Source organism: Zophobas morio, unplaced genomic scaffold (assembly GCF_036711695.1).
Source record: "Zophobas morio isolate AGI-343-1 ecotype UQ-CSIRO unplaced genomic scaffold, CSIRO_AGI_Zmor_V1 ptg000021l, whole genome shotgun sequence".
Taxonomy (NCBI): domain Eukaryota; kingdom Metazoa; phylum Arthropoda; class Insecta; order Coleoptera; family Tenebrionidae; genus Zophobas; species Zophobas morio.
Window position 1 is genome coordinate 7,819,477 of NW_026972126.1, and position 27,483 is coordinate 7,846,959.

General features: G+C 32.6%; 1 protein-coding gene across 1 annotated transcript in view; it reads left to right on the forward strand.

The window, feature by feature from the left end:
* Positions 1-27,483, forward strand: part of LOC135132006 (Ig-like and fibronectin type-III domain-containing protein 1) — a 313,291-nt gene that overhangs the window by 36,708 nt on the left and 249,100 nt on the right. The window contains exon 2 of the mRNA XM_064059917.1: positions 22,414-22,437. The gene's annotated coding sequence lies outside the window, so the exon portion shown is untranslated. The remainder of the gene's footprint in view (positions 1-22,413; positions 22,438-27,483) is intronic.

The window sequence follows — 27,483 nt, forward strand, 5'->3', positions numbered from 1 at the left end:
TTACTATTTTATTGAGCAAATGGCTATAAATATGCGAAAAAAAAATCACTGTCACTTTACAAATGACCAGTAAACTGTTAGTCAGGTGAGTAACTAGTGGAAAGTGTGGTAAATGAAGTTTATTGATAGGAAGTCTTTGATGTCGCTATGATGACACTTCTGACTGAGTTTGTTGTATGCGATCATCGCACCACAGTAAGAAGGCAATAATTACTATTGTTACTTATAGTCTGTCTGACATATATGATATGAATATGATTGGAATAAAGAATAATTAAAAGGTGTCAAATCAGGTGATCGAGGTGAATAAATATGATTTGTGTGGGAAATCATTAAACGCTCGTTACAAAATGACAGGTTGAATATAGCAATTTAAGTTGGTGCGAAAGCCTTCTTAAACATCTATTTTTCGTCCATAACCTGTTGGATATGTTCAAGAGCCTCGGGAGTTCGTTTTTTAATATGCGACTTCCTGATTTCCTCTTAGTGTTGCCAGCCGTGCTTTCCAAAGTTTTGCTGATTTTCCTATGTGGAATGTTTTAATTTCGCAAGTTTACATCAAACAGTCACTAATTTACCATTAAAAGGAAATCAAGTGCGCAGCGCACTGCAGTAGTTCGAAATTTTAATTTCCTTCTCTGATCAAACTTTTGACTGAATAGGTCAGTGTTTTATAAATTTTCCCCTGTTTTCAGTACATCATCCTGTGTTGCGTATATTGTGTTTGTTTTGTATTTTAAAAGTTCCTTGGCGTTTCAACCACATTACACAAAGCCACACATCCAGAAAAAAAAAGTTTCCACATTTCCAGGACTCACGATCGACCGACCAAGGATCTCCACATTCAGGAGTATGTTTGTATAAGACCGTTTCGCGCTTTCGCGCTGCTGGTATCCCTGAACCACTAAAACCCAGTTTCCAGAAATCCAAGACTCGGTGATCTACAGAGATTTAAGTACGAACCTGATACGTTCGTAGCGCCTTGATTCTCCTAACATAATTAAGTTATCTTGCTTTGGAAACACATTAACGAATACTTTGTGTCAGCTTGCACTATTAAAATTAATGTCCTGTCTCAAATGTACGTATATTCTTACATACAAGTTACTTGTCATTTAGTTTTTTGAACGTCACCAACTGCCCACGCGATACAGAATTAACAGTGATCCTGGAAATAACCTTACACGAATTTTTGTAACAGCGTTTGGTGTGTAGGAGTCGACTGAAGTGGTCTGCGTGCCCTCTCGTTCTGTTTTGGAGGATCTTAGTTTCTCGTTCGTTCGGTATCGACGTCCATCTCTATTGTAAGGCTTTGTTCTATATTAAGTTGCGTTCCCTTGATATCTATCTTTTCATCTCTATTGTGTTTATTTCATGCCGTCTTTATTGTTTCTATTTCATTTTTGACATTTGGGTCCTTTAAGGGTCTCCGCAGTGGCAGAATTGATCGAGGCTTTCATCTAGAAAGGATTGTCGAGATAAGGGTGAAGCATTTTGTAGTGGAATTTAGTTGAATTTATTAGGCGCCATTTTCTTGGTGTACTTACTTAAATCGTAAACGGTGAACATTGTAGGTTGTCGGAGAATCGTGTTTTTTGTATTTAGTACAGAAAACTGTTTTTACCACTAAATTATTAGTTATGTTTGAAAACGACGTTGTTTGCGCACAGTCAACAGTAGTAACAGTCAAAGAATGTTTGCTATGTTATATGCACTATATTGCTGTATATTGTGTAGTTGAAAACCTCCGGGAGTATAAAATCGTTATTTTTTCCGCGTCAGTATACTTACGCAATTAATCAATCAAATTCATTTACAATTTATAGTTATTTCAAGTGGTAGCTGTAGAAATTGTTAATAATAGATATACCTCCCGTATAGATATTATCGGGCTGAGTATTGATGCAATAAAGCACATAAACAATGTTGACGCGTAATAAAAACGACACAGTGAAAACAATTCCACAGAACAAGAAAAATATATTGTTGGAATTTAATTGTAATATCTGTGACAATGGCAACGGCCGCAAGGCATATTTTTCTCAAAGGCACTTCGCTGAATCTTTTCTTTTCTCAGTTCGTAATTTAATTTTTGCATTTTTAGAAATATAGGTCAAACAAAATGAAGGACTTCCGCATCCTTAGATCTGCTTATGAGAAAGAAGCCGGAAAGGTAGTATCCGACGAATTTAGTACATCCAATTTTCTTGTCTGAACGTATTAATCATCAATCTGCAGATTGATACATTTAACTCTCTTTCATTTATAAAGTAAAATTATAAAATTTGATTTTTTCTGTTTCGTTGATGGTTACTTTTGTAGTTACGTTACATAAAACACAGTGATTAATTTAGTCCTTCAAATTACTTTTAATCTTAGCATTAAATAAAATAATATATCTTTACTTTATTAACGTTTTTAGAAAACTCACCTCGAAAACGTCTTGAAAATACATTTTTCGGAAATTCAGCCTTATAAAATAGCTCAAACGATTTTATGACGTTCAACCTTCATTGTGCTAATCTTCTCATGTGAACACTCTTCTTTATTTAACTAGGTAATAATAGTGCAACGTACTCGTTTTTTTAAATGATCACATAAAAAAGGGTGTTCGGATGAGAAGATGTATCACAATTATATGCAAAAAGTAACAATAAATATAACTCTGCTACAGAAACCAATTTCTGACTTGACTAGTGAGTTCACATTGTAAGCGTAAAATCTCCCACGTCAAATTTTTCGAGTATCACGTTTTATTTGTGGAAAACATTTCACTTTTAAACGAAACATGCAGCCTAATTTACTTCCGCCACTAATAGGTCGATAAAACACCTTCGTGCAGCTTTATCCCTATAAAACGAAATGAATCGCTGTTAAAGGGTACGTAAATTTTGTTCTTTAACACTTTGTAATGTGCGATTTACAAAAACAACGTCAACTGTTTATTTGAGGTAGGATTTGTGGCATTCTGACCAATTTTGGTGTAGTACGGTGTGGATTCCGTCGTACGTGGAACAATACTTAAGTTCTTACTTGCTATTGTTTTTGTTTGTAGATTCCAGTATACATTAAAATGCATCAAAACTATTAAAAGAATAAAATTACTGCAGCAAAAGTTATGCAAAATAGTCTATGTCGTCGCAAATACTAGTCTAAATAACTGTTTCAGGTATTGCTGAAATCATTTCATTAACGAATATAAGAAATATGGTTCTCATTATCTGATATTACTAAATGGGTAATGATGTTATAAATATTGAGATCTAGATCAAATTACTACTTTAATTTAATGACAGCTAATTTAAAATAATTGGACTATAAAAAGTGTTGAACCATCTGAAAAAAATTACACGTAAAGAAAAATTTAAGTTAAGAAATTTTGCATTCAAGGTGGATTCTAATGGCCGTATATTAGTAAAGTGATAAAGAATATGTGTTTGTGTACAAGTCCGAACACCTTGACATGTAGAAAAGAAGTACGTTTTGTGTACAAAGATGGATCTTGATACGTAAATATTTTAGATATTACGAGGTGAAATGTCGTGAGTTAATAATAACCTTCATATCGATAATTTAGTGGAAATAAACAAATTTAAAATAAAATTCTCGTGACTATCGGGAATGTTAATTAACATCATAATGAAGATCTTAACAAGAAAGCACACGCAAGGCTCGCTGAAATCTAACTTAACATCTAAGAACTCCTAACTTTGCGTGCATCTTTATAGTCATCAGTAAAATCTTAGATTATTTATCCATCCACTTCCACTGCAGAACTCTTTTCATTTTCATAGCTTTTCCGAGACTGGTTGTTTCCGCTTTTGTGTTTATGAAAAATTTAATGATCTCTGAACCGACTGATTTTCGTTTTATTGCAGTCATGAAGCGAACCATGTAAATACCATTAACATTTTTTCTGGTAATAAACAAAAACAAAACTGTAAGAAAACACTCTTACGTGTGGAAATTTTCGTAATAGAAACACAATTGCGGTTTCGTAGCTACACATTGAAAAATCAGCAAGGCCGCTGAAACCGAAAAAACTTACAAAATCGAAAGTAGTCCACGAAACTTGATAATCGATTGTAAATATTTACACAATTCTTACCTTAACACCTTGAAAAATTTAGCAACCCGCTGTTTATTCTTTGTTTTATTTCGTGTATTCGATCTGCTGCTTAATAGCCTTATTTGTCTCTTAAACTCGACAAACACAAACAGTTGCCTAACAGAGCCACCGATGACTTAACGGCGTCCTTTCTTTTGTTACTCCTTATTCTAATATCTGAACCAGTTCATGATGCAAAAGGTGATCTCAGCAGGACCGCTCTGGAGGAGCAAGGTCGCACTAATAAAGCGATGTTGCAACTGTCAAGGTCTCGCCGTCGGAAAAATTAATTAACAGAGGTGTGGAAGATATGCTCTTGAAATCCATCTACACAATAAAAATTTGCATCGATACGCCTTGAACTGATTCATGCGCTTAATAGGATTCGGCACGGTGTGGTTTCGCCTTAATCCGGAGGAAAAAGGATAATCAATTCTTTTGGCCAGGAAATTGACGCTTTTGTAACGACAGGTTCCGTTTTTATGTCTTCCGATTTGCGAAACATTAAACAGGGCTTATTTTTGTAGAGAGGCTATTTCCCTGCCAGACGCAAAAAAGTGAAAATAATTTCCATCTAAAGTGAAAATTAATTAATGTCCCACTAATAATGTTAAAGTCGACTTTTTTGGAAAAAATGTGCTTCTGCCTATTTTATTACGCGTCGGCGGCGTTCGAAACTGATTAAATCGTGGTGGTTTTTATTAAGGTATGTTGACGTCTAAAGATAATGGGGTTAGTTAGTTTTTTTATAATTTAAAGGGATTATATTAAAGTTTAGAAAAATATCTGTCTTACAACAGGGAATAAAATAGTCAAGAGTATTCAGTATCTAAATACTCGTAATTTTGATATTTGACTCAAGGTTTCTCTCATTGAAGTGTGACGATGTAGGTAGTTCTGTAAATGTTAAATTACTAACTTTAAAATCAAAAAGTGAAAATATTTACATTAACGATTTCGATTTAGTATCAATTCCTTCTAATTAAATAGTAATGTTTCATAACTATGAGGCAAGTGAGCTTTTCTCTTTGTTGCACCGTAATTAGTTATACACAATGTCATAATTCATAACCAAATTGTAGGTACAAAGAATCGTAATAATAGGCCTTTTCGGGCTTCCGAAAAATATTTAAACATTTTTGAAAATTGTATTTTATAGTATACAATTTTAAAAAGTATGATCTAGACACATAAATCAGAACAAGGTTTCTAGATTAAATAGTGTTGTTGTTATGTGAGGGATGTACTGTTTGTGAATTAATAGTGTGACTAATGTTAATTGGGTAGTAACTTTGTTAGGATTGGTGGACATACATAAACTTAATATATATATATGTCAAAATTTAAAGTCAGTGTTTCGCTCTCTTTCTTCCAAAGTTCTTCAGAACTACAAGTTGAGCGTTGACTGCATGGATTAATTTTATGGTAATTATTCTTATCTCAGTAACCAAAATTAACTCATTATGAGCATTTGAGTAGTGGTTAGATGTTAATTTTTAATTACACCTAGCCAGTGCATCCAAGTTATACATTATTATCTATTATGTTGTACGGAAACTTATGCAGATATTATAAATTATAGTTCTTATCTGAAAGGACTCATTATATATCTTACTCCGATTAACAGCAGTAAAATAACAATTCTTAGAAATTTTACTCAAAATTATGACTTTAATTGGATACTTTTTATAAGTGATTAAAACGTAATCTTCTCGGAATAATAAATAATGTCTAAAAATCGGATAAAAATAGAAAAAATTGAAGTAGTTTTTCAAGCTCTACTTTATTTGAGTTGATTGTGTCAAAGTAGGCATGAAAAAAGTGAGAATAAATAAATCTTTTACAATTTTTTTTCTAAGTATACAACGGCTATTTTCATGTTTTATTCACGTTTCATATAACTTTTAGAGGATAAAAAAATGAGTCTCCGGTTTTTCTCTATCTACTGTCTGTCGTCTGTGTCAACATTTATTAACAGTTAGAAAGATAGTCTCAGAAACTACTGGTCTGTTTGTTGTAACAGTTTACAGGTATTTTAGAAATATTGTGCAGGTGGTAAAACCCTAACCAAAGTTTCTCTTATCATTTCCATTAACAATTTGATGACGTCACTTCAAAATTTTGCATAGTATTCACACTTTATAAAACAGCATAATCCTGTATTTGTGTTTTATGACCCGTCTTGATTTTTGCCGTAGGCATCCAAATTTTCGCAAAACAAAATTGTATAACATTTTATGATTTAACTTAGAAATTGTAAAATCGAATTATCTGAAATCTTGCAAACTGTTGAAAGTTATCGTAAGCCTATTAAATCGTTAATCGGAACTATTTTATTAAAAAATTATTTTATACTAGTCGAGTAAACGGCCCATTCGCCCTGAGACGAATAGCTAATCTCATGTTTTCTCGACATTTCATGCACCCAAGAGTAGGAAAAAGTAGATCTTGTGTTCCGTCTGTCTTCTGTCCGTCTGTCTGTCTGTCTGGTTAGTTTTTATTAGGCAGAAATTACTGGACCGATTTTTCTCAAATTGGAATATCGATTCAGTAGTTTGAGAGATTATTTGTCTAATATATGTAAAGTGTGTTACTAAAGGCGATGTTCTCAACATAATATAATATTAGTCATGAAAAAAAAAAGATGAAAGTTGTCCTGGTCTTGAAGACTCTACACTAAAATTATTTTTAACTATACAGATCGTTCTATTTTTAGGATATAACGTAACTTAATTTTTTGAAATCTAAGATTTTTTAAAATTTTCTAAAAAAAAGATTTGAAGTTTGTTAAGCTTGAGAATTTTTTAGAAAGACCCTGCATATTAAAAGTTGATATAACTGATACCCCAAGAAAGCGCATACTGTTATTTATTCTTCCACAAATATTGTGTAGTAGGTCATTTATTAAAATCAGTCTTATCTTAGCAAGTACTGTCCCCGCCCACCCACCCGGCATTTTCTTAGAAAAATAGATCATCTGCCAAAATCAATCTTATCTTAGCAAAGTACTAGCTCCGCCCACCCACCCTTTATTTGCTTTGAAGAGTAGGTCATCTGCCAAAATCAATCTTATCGTAGCAAAGTACTAGCCCCGCTCACCCACCCGTTCGTTTTTGAGACAATTTGATAGAATCTTGAGGGTCTTTAGTACTTTTTAATGGTAAAAGAATCCTAGGGGCGTCTTGTGCTTTGATTTTGAAAAAAAAAAGGAAAATCCTGATATTTTGTTTCTGGTAGAATTTGAGAGAATCGTAGAAACACTAGAGACCCCTAGGATTCTTTCACATTAAAAATAAAACACACTATAGGCTGTCAAGATTCTATTAAACTAACTCTTTCCAAAACGATAAACCACGGATCCCCTAGATCTTTTCAAGTTCTTTCAAAAATAAAACCCAACGATCTCGAAAAATTTGTTCACCATCTTAAAAAATATACCACACCCGTCAAACTTCCTTCAGACTTTTGTAAAATCAAAATGCCAAGAACCCCTCCTTTATTTTCTTAGAGAGTAAGGTCATTTGTTAAAATCAGTCTTATCTTAGCATGTACTATTGCTTACTTATAAAAGACTTTATAGGGAAAAGTTAAACTTAGCCCCACCCACCCACCCGTTCTTTCATTTTTGTCTTCTGAAATAGGAAATAAATCTTATAGCAAATAGTATAACAAAAAATTACGATTAGCGATTTTTTATCAGCCTATATTTTATTAGTCCCCATTCTCACTCTACAAAAGAACATATATTTAACCCCGCCCACCCACCCCGCCTCTATTTCAGTGATTTACTTTATCTAGTCTGAGTGAAAGTTGGATCATATACTGAACAGAAAGAAGATTGTTAGAATGAGAACAGGGTGGGTGGGCGGGGCTAGTACCTGCCAAGATAGGACTGACTTTAGTAAATGACTTATCCTCCAAGGAAATAAAGGGTGGGTCGGCAGAGCTAATACTTGCCAAGATAAGACTGAGTGTGGAAAATTACCTACATACCCTCTAAGAAAGTAGAGAGCGGTTGGGCGGGGCTAGTATTTCTTAAGAGAAGGCTGATTTTGGTAAATGACTGAACAATATTAAGAGTAATCACTGGAATGAAGAGGGGGTGGGTGGGTGGGGCGATTGCTTGCTTATAAAAAACTGGTATGTGTTGTAGTACGGTTTTACACTTATATATGGTAAAACGCTAATCAAAATTTGTTTATTCAGCTCCACCAACAATGGGATCACATCATCTCCAAACTTTACAATATTAAATGTTATTTAAATTTTATAATAACATACTAACTAATTTTTAAAAGTTTGTGATTCTATATTGAATTTTTACCCTAGACGTCCAAATCTTTGGGGAAAAAAATCAAAATTTTATAAATAAGATAAGTACAACGTTTCAACTAGGCGCAGTACTTACAATTTCCTCTAAAGAAAGAAAATGAAGAAACTTGAAAGCTCTGTAACTTTTTACAAAGTACGGAAAAATGTTCGTGCCAACAGCCCTACTAGAAGCTGATTTTCATGGTTAGGGAGTGCAAGTATCATTTACGTGCCGAAGGTGATGAGAAATACCTCGAAATGGTGTTCGAAGAACCAAACTAAAAACTGTCATGGAAGAAGGAGTTACTCGAACTACAGCAAAGTGTTGACGAAAATTTTGGACAGGTGAAGTGCTTTGTGTTACCAAACCTCGGAAAAACAATGACCAGTAGAGTTTTTCGAGAAAACTACAAAGATATGAATGAAGATTTCTTAAAACATGCTTAAGAATTGGTAGAATCATTAATATCTTCAGAAAATTTAGTGGTGAAGAATGTCAACAATGAAGAAATTTACGTCGAATGGTTGGCGAACTTGCTGGAAACTTTGTCGCACAGTTTTGAGGATGGAAAACGTACAGATGAGTTACAGATCTTTTTTTTTGTGGTTACTGGATTTCAATGGGATGTGCTTATAACCAGGTGTGTTACAAGGTACAAAGGATTACTGAAAATCCGTAAGCCTCAAAAGAAGTAGAACAAAGTAAACAAAATGTGTTATAGGAATTTCGAAAGAACAGGAAAATGCAAAATATATTGTTAGTAAGAGGAAAAGAAAACCAACTATCGATTTAATGTGCTTCAAGAACTGTTTCAAAAGTACAAAAAAGCAAATCTTACCATTAATTATGGAAAGAGAACAAATCCTTCTAAAAAATACACTCGACATTCGTATTTCAAAAGGATATGTTGTAAATTGAATCTTTCTTTGACAAAAATAAAGACGATGGAGAAACTACCAAAACTCAAAAAAAGAACAAAAAACTGGCACAAAAATCGTCTGATGAAGATGAAGAGATAAACAAAAATGACAAAAGAAGGAAAAAAAGGTCGAAGAAAGAATCAAATGAAGACGAAGAGGCTTTTCCAGATAAGGATAAGAATAAAGATAGAACTTATAACAAAAAAGCTGTGAAAAAAATTTTGGGCAAGGTGAAGAAAGCAGAAGAATTCTTCTAGACAAAGGCAGGGAAAGTGGGGGATTGCCGTTGTATATTTTATTTGCATTAGTGGTGGCTGTTGTGGGTACATATTATATTTATAATGAGTTATTTTATTAGTCTTCGAATCACATTTCTTTAGCAGAGACTTATCCATATTTGTGTGATTGCATTTTGTGTTGGTTTGGTTTGTGTTATACTGAATTTTTACCGTAGGCATCCAGAGCTTTGGGAAAAAATAATATTCGGAAGGTTTTCCTCCATTGTAACTTAATTAATTAATTAGTCCTTCTTCTGTTTTGAGGAGACAAAATCAAATACATTTCGCTTTCTTTTAACATAAATGCGTAATTTGATCTGCCGCCGCTGATACTTGCTATCTGAACGTGCTAATGGTTGAATTCTTTCGAGGTATAAACTTAAACAGTCGAAGTTAAGCATGTATTGAGAATATACTTTTCCATTCGTTATCTGCTTTAAATATATTTCATATTGTCCGTAATTGTGTGGAACACGACCCCTTGGTGGTGGTGCGGGGGTGGTAATTACACTATAGAAGTGTGTTATTTTATAAAATATTATAATTAGCATTCACTATGTACAATTTTGAGATGATGTCTTCAAATTATTATTATTGACAGACCACAGAAGGCAGACAGACAGCAAACCGACAGACAGATGGGGGATCGAGTGTTTCATACCCTAGGGGACATGAAACGTCGAGAAAATATGAAAGAAACCATTGGCTTAATAGACCTTTTTACAAAATTACTTTGACAACCGCATTATTAACTACAAAAATTTATTACTAGCTTGTTTTTTCAAAAAAATCCCCACATTTTGTACTTTTCATCATTGCATAAATAAAATCCTGCTAGAGAGAAGACTGCTGCGACCGACTTTTTGCATACGGAATAAATGCAAGTGCACTTGATGATTTGATGCCATGACTTTTAAATTTCATGGCACCACAACAAATAAACACCTACCTAAAGAACAGAAAAAAAATTAATTAGTAGTAACCTTTGATTGATGTGTGAAGGTACTGCGAGCAACGAATTGTTATGTGCAACACCAACAAAAACAAGGTGTACTTATTTTAGTGATTGCTGGTTACTGAACATATGAAATATTACACTTAAGTTTCCCACTAATTTTTGAGACACACAATACACTATAAATCAACACTACCATATGTTGTTTAAATCTGAATTGTTAATTACAAGAGTTTCGAAATGAAATATTTTTTAACGAAACTAAATTGCAATTAGATGATCATTCGGTATGCAAATGCAAAAATGCAAATTATGATTACCTATGAAAGCAGCGATATATAATTAAGATTCAGGGATTACGGTTATCGTAAGCTTCATCATAAGAAGGATTTAATTGACGTTAATTAATAAACACTGCGACCAGGAGTAGAGTTCGCATTTTTCAAGGTTAGATGAGATGCCATATGCCTCAAAACATACAAACTTGGCTATTGTGGCATATTAAATTTTCACACCGCAATTTTTGGTTTTCAAGACAAATTGTAAGATTTAAATTTTTTCCAAGAACGTATAATGTTAAGATAAAAAATACTGTGGATTATTAAACCACTCGTGATCACTTAAGCCAGCTTTCGTGTTACAAATCGATAATTTTAGACCGCTCATGTAATTATATAAAGTGATAATACCAGATCTGAAAAATTGGTTTAGAAGCCACCAGGCTAACAAACCTAAAAGTTGTACATAATACTTGTTTTTCAACTGACAATGGATTGATATGATTGGATTAAAGTTGGATGATGAACAGAACGAATGGAAATCCATTGCTATTGCAAAAAGTGATGCTGCAAATCTATTTAAAATGAAATGGAACTCGTCAACAGAATTTTGTAGATGGGAAATATATTTCGGAGTTGATGCATACCGTTCATTATACAAGAATTATGAAGACAAGTTGGAGGTACAACGCTAAAAAATAAACACGATAAATTTTAGCCTCTAGACAATATACAATTGAAAATGTTGCAAAAAAATAATTATCTCAGATTGCAAATTGCTAAATGCGAGAATTATGTTTAAATCTAACGTTCACCCAAATACCGTATCAACGTTTACCAATTAAACGACCTTGACATTACAAATTCGAAACAAAGCAATAACCTTATTAGACCCTAGGAAGTCCTCATAAAATCAAGACGATCAAAAATGAGTATGATATAATTCATTTCACCTTGAGTTACCTAATTAACATATTTTCAGCCTGCGGATGTCATCCGAGCTACCTTCGATCACGACAACGTAATTAACAATCAACGATGAGTTCAAAGGACAAAAAAGAAATAAAAGGGTCATGAATGCCGACGCTCATTAAACGCCACTCTGGCCAAATATTTAAACGGTAAATTACAATTCCACCCAAACTCGTTATTTTCTTTAATTTCCATTTTACGAACACGATCTGTTTACACTCCGGTGTGTTCTAACTTTTGCGCCAGACCAAACAGCGTCGGTCGCAGACCGCTGCCTTGGCGCACCCCACGACCACTGAAATATTCACATCCCATTCGCTGACCGAGCTGCGCTGCAATTGTTAAATTATTTAAAGCCCCAGCACATCCACATGAACCGAGTCTTTCCAGAACTGATTTACGTTTTCAGAGACGTTGCAAACGGGAATTTCCGCCACGGAAAGTTGGTGTTAAAATTTTGATGAAGATTATGCTTGGTGTTTGTAGGTACAATTAAATTCCATCATTTCGTTTTCTGAAGCATTTTGTTTAATAAGTTAAATTCTCTGTATGGAACTGAATTGCAGCCTGATAATACTTACTTGAAAAAGTTTTAATTAGTTTAATTGGATTAAATCTCAACGGGAATGGAATTATGTTTACTTTTCTTTCATACTGGGCGGACAGTCAAAGCTTCCGGGGAAATAGTTTCTTCGTAGTTTAATTAAAAAAAGTACAAGGGAAATGTATATGTAAATTCAATATTTAAGTAATACTTTGATTCATCAACAAAAACGTTATAAAAATTATTAGTATTTGTAGGGTTTTTTGAATCGTCCTCATAATTTGTCCCTCCTTAGCAACACGTTTGTCACCATGTTCGTTATTGCCTTGATATTCTTGACCTAGACGGTTTCTAAGTTTGCCTGGAATCTCTAGAGGACCCACAAAGTACTCCTATCAAAATCTAGTGAGTAATTAAAACTATCGTTACTAATTCAGCGACAAATGACCGCTTCCTAGTAGTATAATTTTCGACTTGATATCAAACGATGTACAGAATTTTCTAATTTTACTTTACATACAGGTACGAATCAGGTATAGGTTTAACAAACAATCAGAAATAATACATTCTACTGTAAAAAGCGTTGTATGTTATAAGTTGTTTGAAAACACCGGCGAAACAATTACCACTTCGTGACTAAAAAAATTAAAGATGGCATTGTGTGATAATATTGTTCGTCAGATGCTCACATTACCAACGTAATTAGCTTTTGCTGTCGATTTCTTTTAACAAATTTTACCTTTGTCTAAAATTGTTACGATGTTTGTGGCCTTGATGTTACACAAAACAGTGATTAATTTTACGTACAGAGCTTTAAGTTTCGGCCAGATTGAAAATACATTTTTCCATTTCTCGAAATAATTAATCAACACGTCGTACTTAAAAAAATGTACATTTAAGAGGATTTTTCTCCATCGATTGGACGTTCAAAACAACAGGGAAAAACTAATTTAATTTATTTAATAAAAATTCCCTTGTTTCAGAAGCACAGACAATTCAAGTTACGATACAAATTGATTTAGTAATTTTTGCATATTAGTTTTAATATGTGTAATGTAAAACTATTAACGTTAGTTGTTCTAATAATCGCACTAAAAAATGGAAATGTCGAAACGGATATTTATGGACTAATTGTTCTCGTAGCTGTTCTGTAATTATGACGACAATGTGATTATTTTTAGTATTACCAAAATTTCAAAAAAGTCCGTTTTGCATAACGTTTATTACTCTTATAATACAGAAAATACAAAATTCCTTTGTCGACGCGTTTCGCCAACTACGTTGGCATTATCTATACAATACTAGCCTTTAAAAATTGTAAAATTTCGTCTACAAGTTTTATTCTTTTTACAGCAAATCGTGTTCGTAAGTTTAAAAATAAAGCAAAAATAAATCGTTGTCAATAAGTTTTTGATGGGGATGAACAGACAAATTTTGCCTAGTCTTTAACCATATACGTAATAATCATAATGCACATATAAAATTCTTTTTGTTATTTTTTTCTTCTAAGTTGTAAGGAAAGTAGCACAGTGTGCGATTTTTCAATTTTTCTCGACGTTTCATCACCCCTAGAGTACGAAAAAATTGATCCCCCGTTTCGATCTGTCTGTCTGTCTGCCATCTGTTTCGATTTTTATTAGATAGATAATCTTCTAAATACAGGACCGATTGTTGTCAATTTTATATGAATGTTAGAAATATCGGGTAAAACGCTAACCAAAATTTGGCTTATCGTCTCCACCGACAATTCGATTAAATCTGTTCAAAGTTTTTTTACTAAACAAGATTTAAATTTTATAAAACAACATAATAATGTACTTGTGGTTTATGAACTGCCTTGATTTTTTAACTTTAGGCATCCAGATTAAAAAAAAAAACGAATTTCATCTTCACATTTTGTACCATCAGTATAAGAACACTAATGTCGTCACTGGATCGATTGACTTATAAGTCACAACTTTTTTTATCAACCAAACCAAAAACGATTCACCCCATTCTCCAGAAAATTTGAGAACATAGTAATGTTGCGTCCGTTCATATTTAATAATAATAAAATCAGAAAACCATGATAACAGCCTAATATTCAACATTTTGCTCGATTGTAGCTTTATATATTTAGAAATTTAGTCGCCTGCCCTGTTTTAAGGAGGCATCCTGCTACGTGGTTAATCGTCGCAATCTTTCGATGTAGAAACATAAACAATCGAATTTAAGCATGTACTGATAATATATTTTTGCTCGTTGTTTATCTGCTTTAAATATATTTCATATGATTTTAACTTATGGGGGTTTTATTTGTTCGAATGTACTTCGGGATCCAGGGGAGTTGTCCGTTAGGCCAATTTTAAATTCCCAAGCGTAAACGAAGAAGTATAGTAATCGAGTCCATCAGCCGAATGGCCACTTTTATATTTTCTGACGTTTCATGATCCCTACAGTACCAAAAAGTTAGTTTCCCGTTTCCGTTCATATTTCTTGATGACGATCTAGTAGCTTGAAAAATTTAACATTAATGTCATTTATTCACATAAGTGATCTAAAATAATGCAAATTTTTTCAAAGAATAAAAAAGGTACAGGGGTTGTATTATATAAAAGAAACACGTGGAATATTGATAAAATAAGAATTATAATATTCAGAACATTTTGTTCCATTGGAGTTTAATTAATAATTTTAGTTCTCTGTTTTGAGAAGACAAACTCATACAAATCAAACTAATTTCTACGTGACATTGTTTCGATGAATAAACATAAACACGTGAGCTTCAGATTTCTATTACCTAGTGCTGAATTTCATTTTATCTGTATTTTACATTGACTGTAGAATGCAGGGGCTGCGGGGGTGTTATTTATACCGCTGGTTTTACTGAGGGTCGAATTGAGTCACCTTGTGTAGTAATAATATAAAGCATGTCAGTAGTAAGAAACTATCTGATGATACAGCTTAATACAAGTGCTCGTTGTATCCGTAATCGGATTGTAAGAAACATTTAAAATTTATCCCCGTAGGTTAAAACAATAAATTTTGTGTTTGAATAAATAGATGTCTTGTTGGAAAGTACGAACTCTTCCACTACAACACTCTTGCTGACCCGCAAAGCATTTCACGCTTTGTGAGCATTTCATTATCATGTAAAACCAACATATTGTTTGCCGCACTCAGCTAGGAGTTTTGTATTTTTTATTTTAATTCAAAACTTCTGAAACTTAAAGCATTAAAAATGTAGATTATAGAAAAATATTTACGATAAATTTGCCACTATTGTGGTAAACAGAATGAAAAAATCTAGAATGGCAAAAAAAGAGAATTACACGTCACTTCATACAATATTCTTGTTGATTTATAAATTTCCCAGTTGTTTATTTTTTGTGAAACTGTGTATACACAAAATATTGATGGAACATTCAATTTGTACCAATCTGCCGTGTTGAATAATTCAGGAAATTTTCATTTTTTTGCTTTATGATTTTTTCCTTTACAATGTACATTAAATGTACATTTTTTGATTATGAGTATGAAGTTAATTAGAAAAAATATACCAGGTTAATAACATACTTTTTTCCCTTCAAATTATTTATCATTAGAATGAATGAATTGATATTTTGGGATATTGTTTAATTTTAATTTCAGTCATTTAAAGACACTTTTACAGCACAAAGTGTTTTTCAGGCACACAGACTTAACTTAAGTTAATTATTTTTTATGTTTTCTGAGATGTTATTACCCGGATTGCTGAAGATGCACCTGCGGGTATACTTTTTTCTCTTTTAATTAACGTGCTTGTTAATATAAAGCATAAACTTGTCACTTGAATAAATTATTCGATGTTATTTTATTAGCGTTGGTATCCGATTTCTCACAGAGAAGTTACATGAAAGCGACAAAATTTGCAATGTAAATATTTTACTAAGCACTTCACTTTGTAGTTGCACTAGGAAATGTATAGGAAATAAATTACGTATTGATCTACAAATCTATTTAGAGACATCCACATGATCATGACACTTTTAGTTTCGCTGATTTACATAATTGTTTGAAAAAAAAAAACAGGTAGTCATTTAAATAGTCCGTAATCAATGTGAGTTTATTTAGTTCGAAAATTCTTTTTCAGTATTGACTTTTACTGCACATTTTTTTGAAACTTTAGTTTCATTTTATTTAATTTTATGTTATTACATTTGCTGAATCAATAAAATAAAAAACCAAAAAAATCACTTTTTAATTTGAACAAGACCATAATTAAAGAGTAAGCTTTTTTAAAGGAAAGAGTCTGTGCAAAATTTAATAAAATTTGAATGGGGGGATTTGCTTCCAGTGAGTGTAAAGCCAAATGAAATTAATTTCTGTAGATCCCAATACTAAAAATGAAATGAAAAAAGTTTAATACGAATTTCTGATGTATTAACTTCCGTGTTTTTCCTAGTCCGATTTATGTAAATTAAATCATACTTTATTCTACTTTTTTTAATAAAGTTGAATAGTCTTTTCATCTTTTATTAAAATAAAAAAAGTCCTTCACATTAATAGATTCAGTGGCCTGTATTTTGTATTTTTAATCAGACGATACCACAATCAAGTATTTTATCATTTTACATAATACTTATCTAATTGAATTAATTGTTTAATTACCACTAATGGGTAATTACGCATATCAAGTATGAGCCCGGTTCCTTTTTGACATCATACTGAATAAATTATCCGTGTTGTGTATTTGACCTCCAATGTCTCATTCAGTCGTGATCATGAGTTAAAATTTTTATGTTCAGTTGAAGTAATCAGATGAATTTTTTTTTTTTTTAATTAATATAAAAATTATATAAGGTTTTTAACAAAAGAACTCTTCAGCATTTGTAAAAGTGCTTTTTCTGTACAACTCTGCTATTACTGAATTTGCGTAAGAAGTTCTTACTGTTTGTGGCTTAGTTGAGGCCGCTAAAGAATTAAATTAGATGAGTAAATCAGAATTAAGCCGAGTTCGTTTGGGTTACAGTTGAATCGAATTTTAACCATTTTGATTATTTGAGATGTTTTTATATTCAGCATGCAGCGATTTTCTCAATTTAGGTTAATAAATTCGAACCCAATAGTAGTTAAATCTACTCTCGTACATTGCGTACTTGAAATCTACCAGCAAATTTTCAGAGCAAAAATAACAGAACAAGTCCATTTCAGTTCAATAAAAAAAGTATCGCATTTTAAAGATGACTATAGAATAAAAAACAGATTTCATATTATACTGTATGTATTCAACAAGACATTGTTACGTTGATTGGTGATTAAAATCGGCGTGGGTAAAACTCAACAATTTATTTCTTCTTAACTGCAATTTACACGACTGATTACACAGCGATTATGTACAGAATAATTCCGGCGCAACTTGGCAGGTCTTTGTCTTGACTGAACTGACTCAATAACAATCGTTCCGCAGTCGAGGTCTTTCTGGATTGCCCATCGCGACTGCCGCTGCCAGGCTTTTCTTTAGCGAACGCCGCTTTCCCGGCGTCATCGACGATGAGTCATTATCGCCGTACATACTAGAAACCATAGGCGTCGTACCGGGGCCACGTATGGGTTTCTTTCGTAACAATATTTTTATGGCATAAAATATAACATGTATTTATACCGAGAGGGCAATAAAAACATTATCAAAGGAAGCCATAGATTTTTGAAAAATAGGGTCCACAGGGCTACTTTCATGTTTTCCCGAAGTTTCATGACCCCAGATTACGAAAAAGTAGGTTTCCCGTTTCCGTCTGTCCGTTTGTCTGTCTGCCTGTTGTCATCGCCAGCTTTGAAAATGAAAGGATTCGAGCTCCATGCACGAGCAAGAATGCTTCACTCCATTTGCTCTAAAATATAAAAATATACTAATATTCCACCCGCTTATATTCAATAATAATCTTAAAAACAGATAACACTGAAAGTAATAATCGAACCGTTTTGCTTTATTATTAGATAATTGATTAATTGATTAATCTTTTCCTCTGTTTTGAGCAGACAAAAGCAATCGAATTTTATTTTCTTTTGACGCAAATGCATACTTTGATCTGTCTCCACTGATGCTGGTCTTCTGTACGTACTTAAAGAAATTTTTGAAGTTGGTTATCTGCTTGAGATATACTCCTGTTTCATAAGATCCGCACTTATGTGTTCTTTACCTCACTGTTTTTTACTTGACATTACAAAACAAAAATCACAAAACTAAATTTAACTACCTATAATTTTTCAAAGAAACAAGATTTGTTGGACTGTGGGTAAATGCAAATTTTATAAAATAACATACTCCTGTACTTGTGATTTATGATTCCACCTTTATTGTGTTACAGAGGTTATCATAAAATAAATAAAATTCTCAAAATCTAATTTCTAAGTATCTAAACAATCTTAGACCAATTTTTATATTTTAAAGGTGCTTATACACAGTAGGTATGTTACTGCTGTCGAAATAACCTCTTCTACCATTCTTTTTTGATAATTCGTTTAAGTGTATTGTTAAAAATGTAATGAATTGGAAAAAGCAACATATTACAATATAAATTTTACGCAAGGTCTATTTAATACATTTGAAAATTATCCCTTGGATGAACACAGGATTTTTTTATTTTCTTGTTCACGATAAACTTAAATTTATAGTTTTGCAGTACAATTATGATTTTTTTTTCTAAAAACTTGCAAGCATAAAGTAAAAAATTTGTCTAAAGTCATTTAGAAAGAACTTCCCTCGCCCCTGAACAGATTTTTCGAAAAATTATAAACTTAAATTTTTAGATAAAAAAATATAGGTGTGGACTGTTGAAATCCAGAAAAAGAAGCATGCTATGGGTATGTTTCAGATGAGTTTTCTCGTGACAAAATTTTATAATGACGTCATCAACATTTTAGCACGGACACTTGCACGTGCAGTGTAATACCAATAATAACAGTACAATATACTCAAATTTTCAGGAGAATGGGGTGGGCCGTTCATGATTTGATTAACTAGATTCATTAATCTTTTTGGGTCACTTGTATAAATAATTCTATCTATATTTTAGATAGGATTTATAAAATTATCAGATGACGTCATTAATTTCTTGGGAGAGGGTAAACCGGCAAATTTCGATTAACGATTTTACGTGAAAACGTTTTGAAGATTTCAGAGCATTCGCTTTTTTGGTTTCAAAGTTAAATTGGAAAATGTCATACAATTTTGATTTTTTTTTTCAAAAATCTAGGATAAAACCTCAACACAGATTCTTTAAACGCAAGTCTAGGAGTCTCCTATTGGTGTTGATGATTAGTGAAACCTTGGTTACCATTTTACAGTTTGCACGATTTCATAAAATACACATGGTATTTTACAATAATCAACAGGTGACGAACAACAGACGGAAAGGGAGACCTATTTTTCTAGGGGTCATAAAATCTCGAGAAAACATGGTGCGGATGAATAAGAAAACTAAAAACACATCTAAAATTTCATATCAGTACAGTACGTCGTACAACAGACGTCAGACAGACGAAAACTGCAGACCTATTATTCCATGTTCTAGAAGCTATGAAACGTTGGTAATCAATTTAACTAAATAACCTGTTACAATACTTTTCTTGCCATTGCACGTAGAAAAGGTTGTAAAATATGCAAGTTTCTCTTGACGAAATTGTACGGAAGCCTTATAAAGTATGCAATATCAAATGTTAATTACTTAATTATCCATACCAAATTTTAATATTGTTACTTAAGGCGGCCGTAAATGCACCGACATGACGTAATATGCCTATGTATAAAAACTTTTGTTTGAATGAATTTGTGTGTGGCTAACTTTAAACCATAAATTTATCGTAGTTGAAAAAACTGCTTCCTATCTTCAAGGTGCGATATTATTTTATTAACCGAAGACTTTTTCTGTTATTTCTGTTCAGATAATATATTAGTAGGGTTTTTGCATATATTCATGTCACCCTGTATATATTCTGTTATGCAATACATAAATATCCTTTTTTACAGTGTGGTTATAAGGTTATCGCAACTAACAAAACCAAATCTGTCTAGGAACTTTTGGATTTAGGTCACGTCTTAAACGTGTGTTTCATTTTTTTTGTTTTCGTAATAACTCGTTTCCGCATCTTGAGCCTCTACGAGGAGGCTTTTATTTGAACGTCTGATACTTTGCCCTCGTTGTATATAAAGCGTGGTTAATGGCCAAATACAAATTTTTGATATTCTGAATAAAAATTGAAGCCGACGAAACGTGCTGATAGATCGAACTTAACAGGTTCAGAGAGCTTATTCTTAACCTTCCCATTCCGGTAACTCTTTTGTGCTTCAAATACATTATTGCGTTTAAGAACAGCATATATTTTATGCATTTTCTTTTCAAACGTCGACTTGAGTATTCTTAGTGTTAAAATACCTGTTAGGCGAAGCTGCAATGATGAGTCCATTTGTAGTAAACACACATGCACTTTCCATATATTAAGTATTTGTCGAAGGTTGATAAGAAATGCATTTCTTGATGTATTTTAATGCGACTGTGTATAAGATGCAACACTAAAAAAGCTGCGTGCGGAGTTTCCACATATCATTTAAAAAATAACGTTCCTTTCATGTAGCATCTGACGGCCCGGAAGTCTCATAAAGAATTAAAAACCTCTCTCTCGGCAAAGTTTTCTTCGATTCCGTGCCTCAGTGCCAACAACAAAAGAGCTACACCCAACACAAGCCTTGACTTTCTTTTGTTTTCTTCTAGTCCCGCATCATTTTAATTGGCCTCTGATCTCGCAGACCACCTCTTTGCTTTGCCTGTGAAGAGTCACTCGTTTCGGTTCAGTTGCACCGTTGATTGCTCCTAATTGAATTTGCTCGCTTTATATGACACAACAATCCAAATGGCTAAATTAACTTATAAACACCACTTAGTTATTTATACCGGCTTCCCTTGTACCCTTCCTCTTCTGCGTACCCGTCGCTAATGCAGAAATCTGCAATATCGTAATTAAAGGGCAAATAGTAAACTGTAAAGGATAATCAGTTTAGTGCGGTGTCCCCATCTCTGAGATGAAACGTGGTCAATCAACAACATGTTCTAATGGAATTACTACGTCATACACGCCGGGTTATAATGAAGTTGACATTAGACGAACAACAAAGACCGCCGCTTAATTGGTTCCTTTCACCGTTGCCAACGTTTGCGCACAAAATTTTCTCGCCCAAACAAAACTTCATAGTAACTTTGTGGTCTTACCACTAGATGTAGCTTCTTTTTTACAAATACTCAAGCTGATTTAATAGTATACAGCTTGTAAAAAATTCTCATTAACTGCAGTCATGCGGTAATGAAGCAATTATAACATTATATTGATTTCTCAGTAATAAAGTATTGGTTATCAGGCAAAACAGGAACGTAATGTTTTTAATTATTGTCCTAGAGAAAAAATATATTCTGATCATCACTTATTTTAACTGTAAAAATCGTCAACAGACATGAAATTAGACATTCATCATAGGTATTATATTTTCGTAGCTTACACCAGGAACTAAAAAGTGAAAGGAATAAGTTTTTATGACAACTAGGATTTTTTATAATTTTGGAAAAAATCAACTAATAAATATGAAGACGGCTTAAAAAGAGCCGAAACGTTTACAGTGCTCTGACCTTGATCCTTTTTACATTGCCGTAATCCACCGAACAATAGTTCGCATAACAAATCTATATGATTCTTCTTCTTGGGAAAGACTAAACACCCACTGCACCCACTTTCGCATTCTTAAGCGGTCACGAATGCTCGTACAGACCGAATTAATTCATAATTAAATTACTGCAACGATAAAAACCGATTGAATGTTAAATTGCTGGAAACAATATGAGCTAAAATGGAACACGACACGCCGACAACACAGTTTTCCTTTTAAAAGGAAAGTTGATTATTTTAAACAAGTTTCCCTTTTGTCTGCAACTCCTCAATTAATTAAATCGCCGTTCTGCTCCAAAGAAGTGTAAAAAACCGCGCTGCACTTTAATTTTGCATCTTGTTTCTAATTTATTCACTTTAGTTTTTTGTTTCAGGCTCTTATCTGGACGCTATTAGAGGTAAGTGATAAAGAATGTTGCAGGGACAAATTGAGCGGCTCCAAGTGTAAAGTAGGAATTAATTATAATTGATCAGTTGGCAACGATTGATTACAGTTTGCACATTTTAATGTTGCCTGATGAAAAACACATCAGTTATTCGATGTATGGATAAATTTTCTAGGTATGTCGTGAAATTTAGATATTAAAATTTTGGCTTCTTTGTGGTTTTTGCATCAAGTCCCACAGTTTTGCCGCCAACTTTTTGTTAAATCTTTTCGTAGTACTTAGCAGCGCAGGCTACTGAATTATTTAGTACAGTTTTATAACAAAATTAAGCTAACTACCTCACTTTGAGGTGCAAATAGTGTTTGTCGTAAAGATGCAGTGGGACGTATCGCCCAATCTCAATTATGGAACTCTTGAATATTAAAATGTTGAGGTTAGTTCATTTAACGTAATTCACATACAAATTAGGTGTATCTTAATTTGACGGTTTACTCGCACATCAAATGTACAATTCATGACGTCCAACAAAACAGTCAAATATTGATTTCGTACTTGACCTGTGAATATACAATATACTAGGTACACACAACAATAAAAAGCATGACAATGACGACAGCATGACGTCATTATTCTTGTCATCAATGAGTATTTTACCGGGTTTTATAGCTTCCAGTTCAACTTTTACAGAAAAAAAACTTAGTTGGTCATAGTTACATATTTATCAAATAAACTGTGTTGCACAGTGCAGCATTTGTTGCAGATCGTTTGACGGTTCCATTAAAAACATGTACTTTATCATAATACTTACTTAGGTTAGACTCGGAATGTAAAAATTAAAACATGTCATATATATTAACACTTAATTTAAGTTGAGATGATTATCCCGACTATTAAATGATTCAGTGTTAGAAAAACGATGAAACTCTAAAACTTACACTAAGACGCTTATCAGACTAGAGTTTAATACAAAAAAAGAAAGGTTTAAATGGAATGTGCTGCTTTGTGTAAACTTTGTTGGATATGTTCCGCATAGTTGCCTGAGAATTGCGAAATGAACAGAAGAGGTGTTCCGTCTAAATGTGCGAATTCCTAACTATTGTAAAATTAAGACATCTTTCTCAACCCCACAAGAACCGATTACAAAATGGTCTTGTGTGATTGTGTGTTGGTATTGTCAGTAATTATTAATTTTTACTTCCTGAGCGAAAGCTAAGGAAGTATTGTAACATTTTCCATTAGCGAATGGTTACTTTTATGTTTTCTTGGCGTCACGTCATCATTTTGTGCAGTAAATGTTGTCTAAATTTTATAAAATAATACATTCCTCTAGCCGTGGTTTATGAATTTGCCTTGAATTTTATCACAATTACTTTACAATTTTTTATGTAATATTTTCCTATATGCTTCGTTCTGTCACCCGTGCGGGTTCGAATTTGTGTTTGGTATTATCTACATGTTTTGCTTAAAGTGGTTAAAATAAATAAAATGTAAATTCAAATTTTATAATTTTTCTAAAAACTAGATTTGTTTGATTGTGTTTAAGGAATAATGAAATTTCTGTCTGAATAACTTTAGAGGACTTTTTGTAACAATCTGGCACAATTCGTAACCACAAAGTTACAAAAAGAAATAAAATGTGAAGCAAAATTGTATTCTTTGGTTAGAAAAAAGTAGTAATAATTATTTCCTAATAATTGCGTAATAATATATTTTATTCCAAAGTATTTTTTAGACACTCAGGACAAAACTGCGGTTTCTTAGCCAGCATACAAATAATTCAATGTCATGGTTTCTTAAAAAAAAACAGTTTTTGTTTCGGTTTTTTTAACTTTGCCTATGGCAACGGCAAAAAGTTTTCAAGCACTGTAAACACATTTTGTTTGATTAATTGCTAATTACAGTGTTAAAGTTTGTCCAGAATTATAAGAATATTATGGACTCCCAACGTTAATTTGTTTCACAGCTCAGGCGTCAATTCTATTGTACAGGTAAAGAGCCTGTCAGGGGAAAGCCGATCTTTTCTGTACCTGAGTTCGCCCCGCTCTTCAGCTAAACAATAAAACTGACAACAGGGCTATAAAACAAATTAACTTTGGGAGTCCATAAAATTCCTATAATTCTGGACAATCTTTACAGTGCTGGGTAATTACCACGTGATTTGGTGCTTTGGCGTAGGAGTTAAGTTTTTTGAGGAGGCTCAGCCGAGGTAAACGATCATTCGAGGGACCTAAAGTCATTTAGAGTTATATATATATTTTCTCTATAATGACAATTTATCAATAAAATATAAAATATTTTGTATTACTTATTGTTAAATCTTGATATTTTTGAATGCCCGTAAGAGCAATTTTAGAAACACTCATCATTAAAAAGTGTCGTATTTTTACAAACGAATCTTGATAAGTAAGTTCCCAGGAGTAAAACAACGGAATTTTCGGCTTTGATAAAAAAGAAGTAAACAATTTTTATCAGATATTTACACGGTGTTTCGGAAAATGTGAATCAAATTTAGGATGTAATTCTGTCGTTAATTTTGAAAAAAAAGTTTAAATCACGTTTTGCTAAAAAATATTCCTTGTCATGTGGATTAAAGAAAAGTCGCTACGTTTAGCGTGTGGTCTGAATATATTTTTAGAATATAATATCTTAATAATTATTAATACACTTACTGTTATGAAATTTTGAATATAACCTGTCCACAACCTTCACTACATAATGCGGGGGCAGTTTTTTGTAAACAGTTTATTATCATATAGTTTTTAAATTTTGTTGAAATTTTCACGTATTTTAAAAAATCAATATTTCAGTTATTTATGGAAAATTTGAGACGCAGTTTTCACCACTGTTTTCAGCTTACGAAGCTTGCAAAACTTTAGAAATCGTACCAAATATATTTTCGATTTTATTTGTTGGAACTAAGAGATGTACAAAGAAAGAAAAGGTCGACGATATATCTGGTACGAGTACGAGTTGTGCAAGCTGAAAACCGCGTTCCGAAATTTTCTTAAATAATTGAAATTTTGATTTTTTAAGATACGTTTTGCAAAATTTCACTAAAGTCACTGCTAAGATGAAAAAAAGCATGATACCAAGTCGTTTTTAAGAAAACTGCCATTGCGTTAGAAAGAAAGTTATGGACAGCTTATATGTATTTAAAATTTCACAACCATAAGACCGTTAATAATGGTGATATTACATTCTGAAAATGCACAGAAAATTCCATGCAGAAACCGTAACGACTGGCCTTAACACTCACCTTCATTATTCAACAAGTTTTATTATCCAACTTTTGTAAATCCATGGCGATGAAAAATCTAATTTATGCATCATCACATCTATGCTGTATGACAAGTTAAAAACTACTCTTTGCAATCTATTATAACGAATGATCAAAAAGTTTTTAGATTAGAGTTGGCCATGGAAATATTTGTCATTACTTTTGATTAAAATGCAAATATTAAAAATCCAAATTATTTAAATACAAATGAAGTTATGCATGACATTTGCAGTTTAATCAAAGACATGACAAATTTTTCCATGGCCAACTCTAATATAAAAACTTTTGGATCACCCGTTACATATAAAGCCGAAATTTTACTCCATTTAAAGGTAAGTATGTAAAATTTGGCCCATCTTTGAAGTAACTTGAAAGAGTCTCGAGGACTACTTGTGTTTTGTTTTTGGAGTAATTTGAAAGAATCTCGAGAAGTCCATGTGTCTTGTTTTTGAAGTAATTTTAAAGAATTTTAAGTCTTGTAATTCTTGTGGAACTAGGACACTAGTACTACCAAGATTTGCGCATAATAATAATCATGTGGAAAAATATCGGTTTTTGAGCCTACAGATCCAGCGAACAGAATAATTTTTTGTTAATTTGTTACTTCCCTTATTTTCCCCAAGAAAAATATTTAAACCACATATTTTTTTTATTTAACTTTTTACTCAATAATAAAATTAATTTAAAGGAATTAATTTGAAGGAATTGTTCGAATTGGCCACCATTTGCTTGAATACAGACTTCGGCTCGATGAATAAAAGAATTTCGAACATTTTCAAAAATGTTAGGGATGTTGCGAGCTTTTTCCGCAATAACGTCAATGAGATTACATAGATCCTCCAAATTTTCAACCTCGATCCTGTAAACCTCGTCCTCACCCTAGAGGAAAAAATCGCCTGGATTTAAATCGGGTGATCGAGTGGGCCACTAATCCTCTTTAACTAGTAAGAAGTGTAATTCTAAGAAAATGAAGATAAGCATTGGCTGTAAGTCGTCGTGGAAGCACGATTGGGCTAATAATTGGTTTCCAAGTTATTAGCGTGGAACGAAATTATTTCTACATTGGTAAAATTCAAGAAGCTACAGAATTTTGTGAACCGGCCCTTATAAGATTTCATACAACAACAGCCTCTTTGTCTTATTGGGATTAATTGTTAGTCTGATGAAGCCGATATGAATGCATAACACAATCATGATAGGAACACTTTTATGCGAAAACTTTTTATCACGGCCAAACACAAATTATCCATTGTGTTGTAATGAAAAAGCGCAGAACTGTGATACAAGATTTTGAGATTAGAATAACTGTTATTAAGAACAATATTTGGGGAATTTCATACGTGTGTGAACCGTAAATATTTTTTTTAGGTCATATTACGTACATTTAGACATAAACAGGTGTATGAGGCTATTATTAATAAAAATCAACTACAAACCTCTATTACGTTATAATTAAATATAAGATCACTAGATACACGTTGAATAATTAATTATGCTGTGTTGGTGTGACACTTTATATATTTTTGGTATAAGTTTTGGTGGAAAAAGCTTCTATTGTTTTTTTCCCTATTCCAAATTAGGAATTAGTTAATTATAATATTTTCGAAATGCATACATTAACCTCTAATTTCGACGATTTTTTTGAATTATGGTCTGGTATAAATTCGGTCAAACACAGTAATTTTGTCGCTAGCTGAAGGCAAAACTGTCGAAATTGATTTATGGCAGTGATACGTTCGTTCATCTGAAATTTGTCAAGTGGCTACATATTTATTTATGCA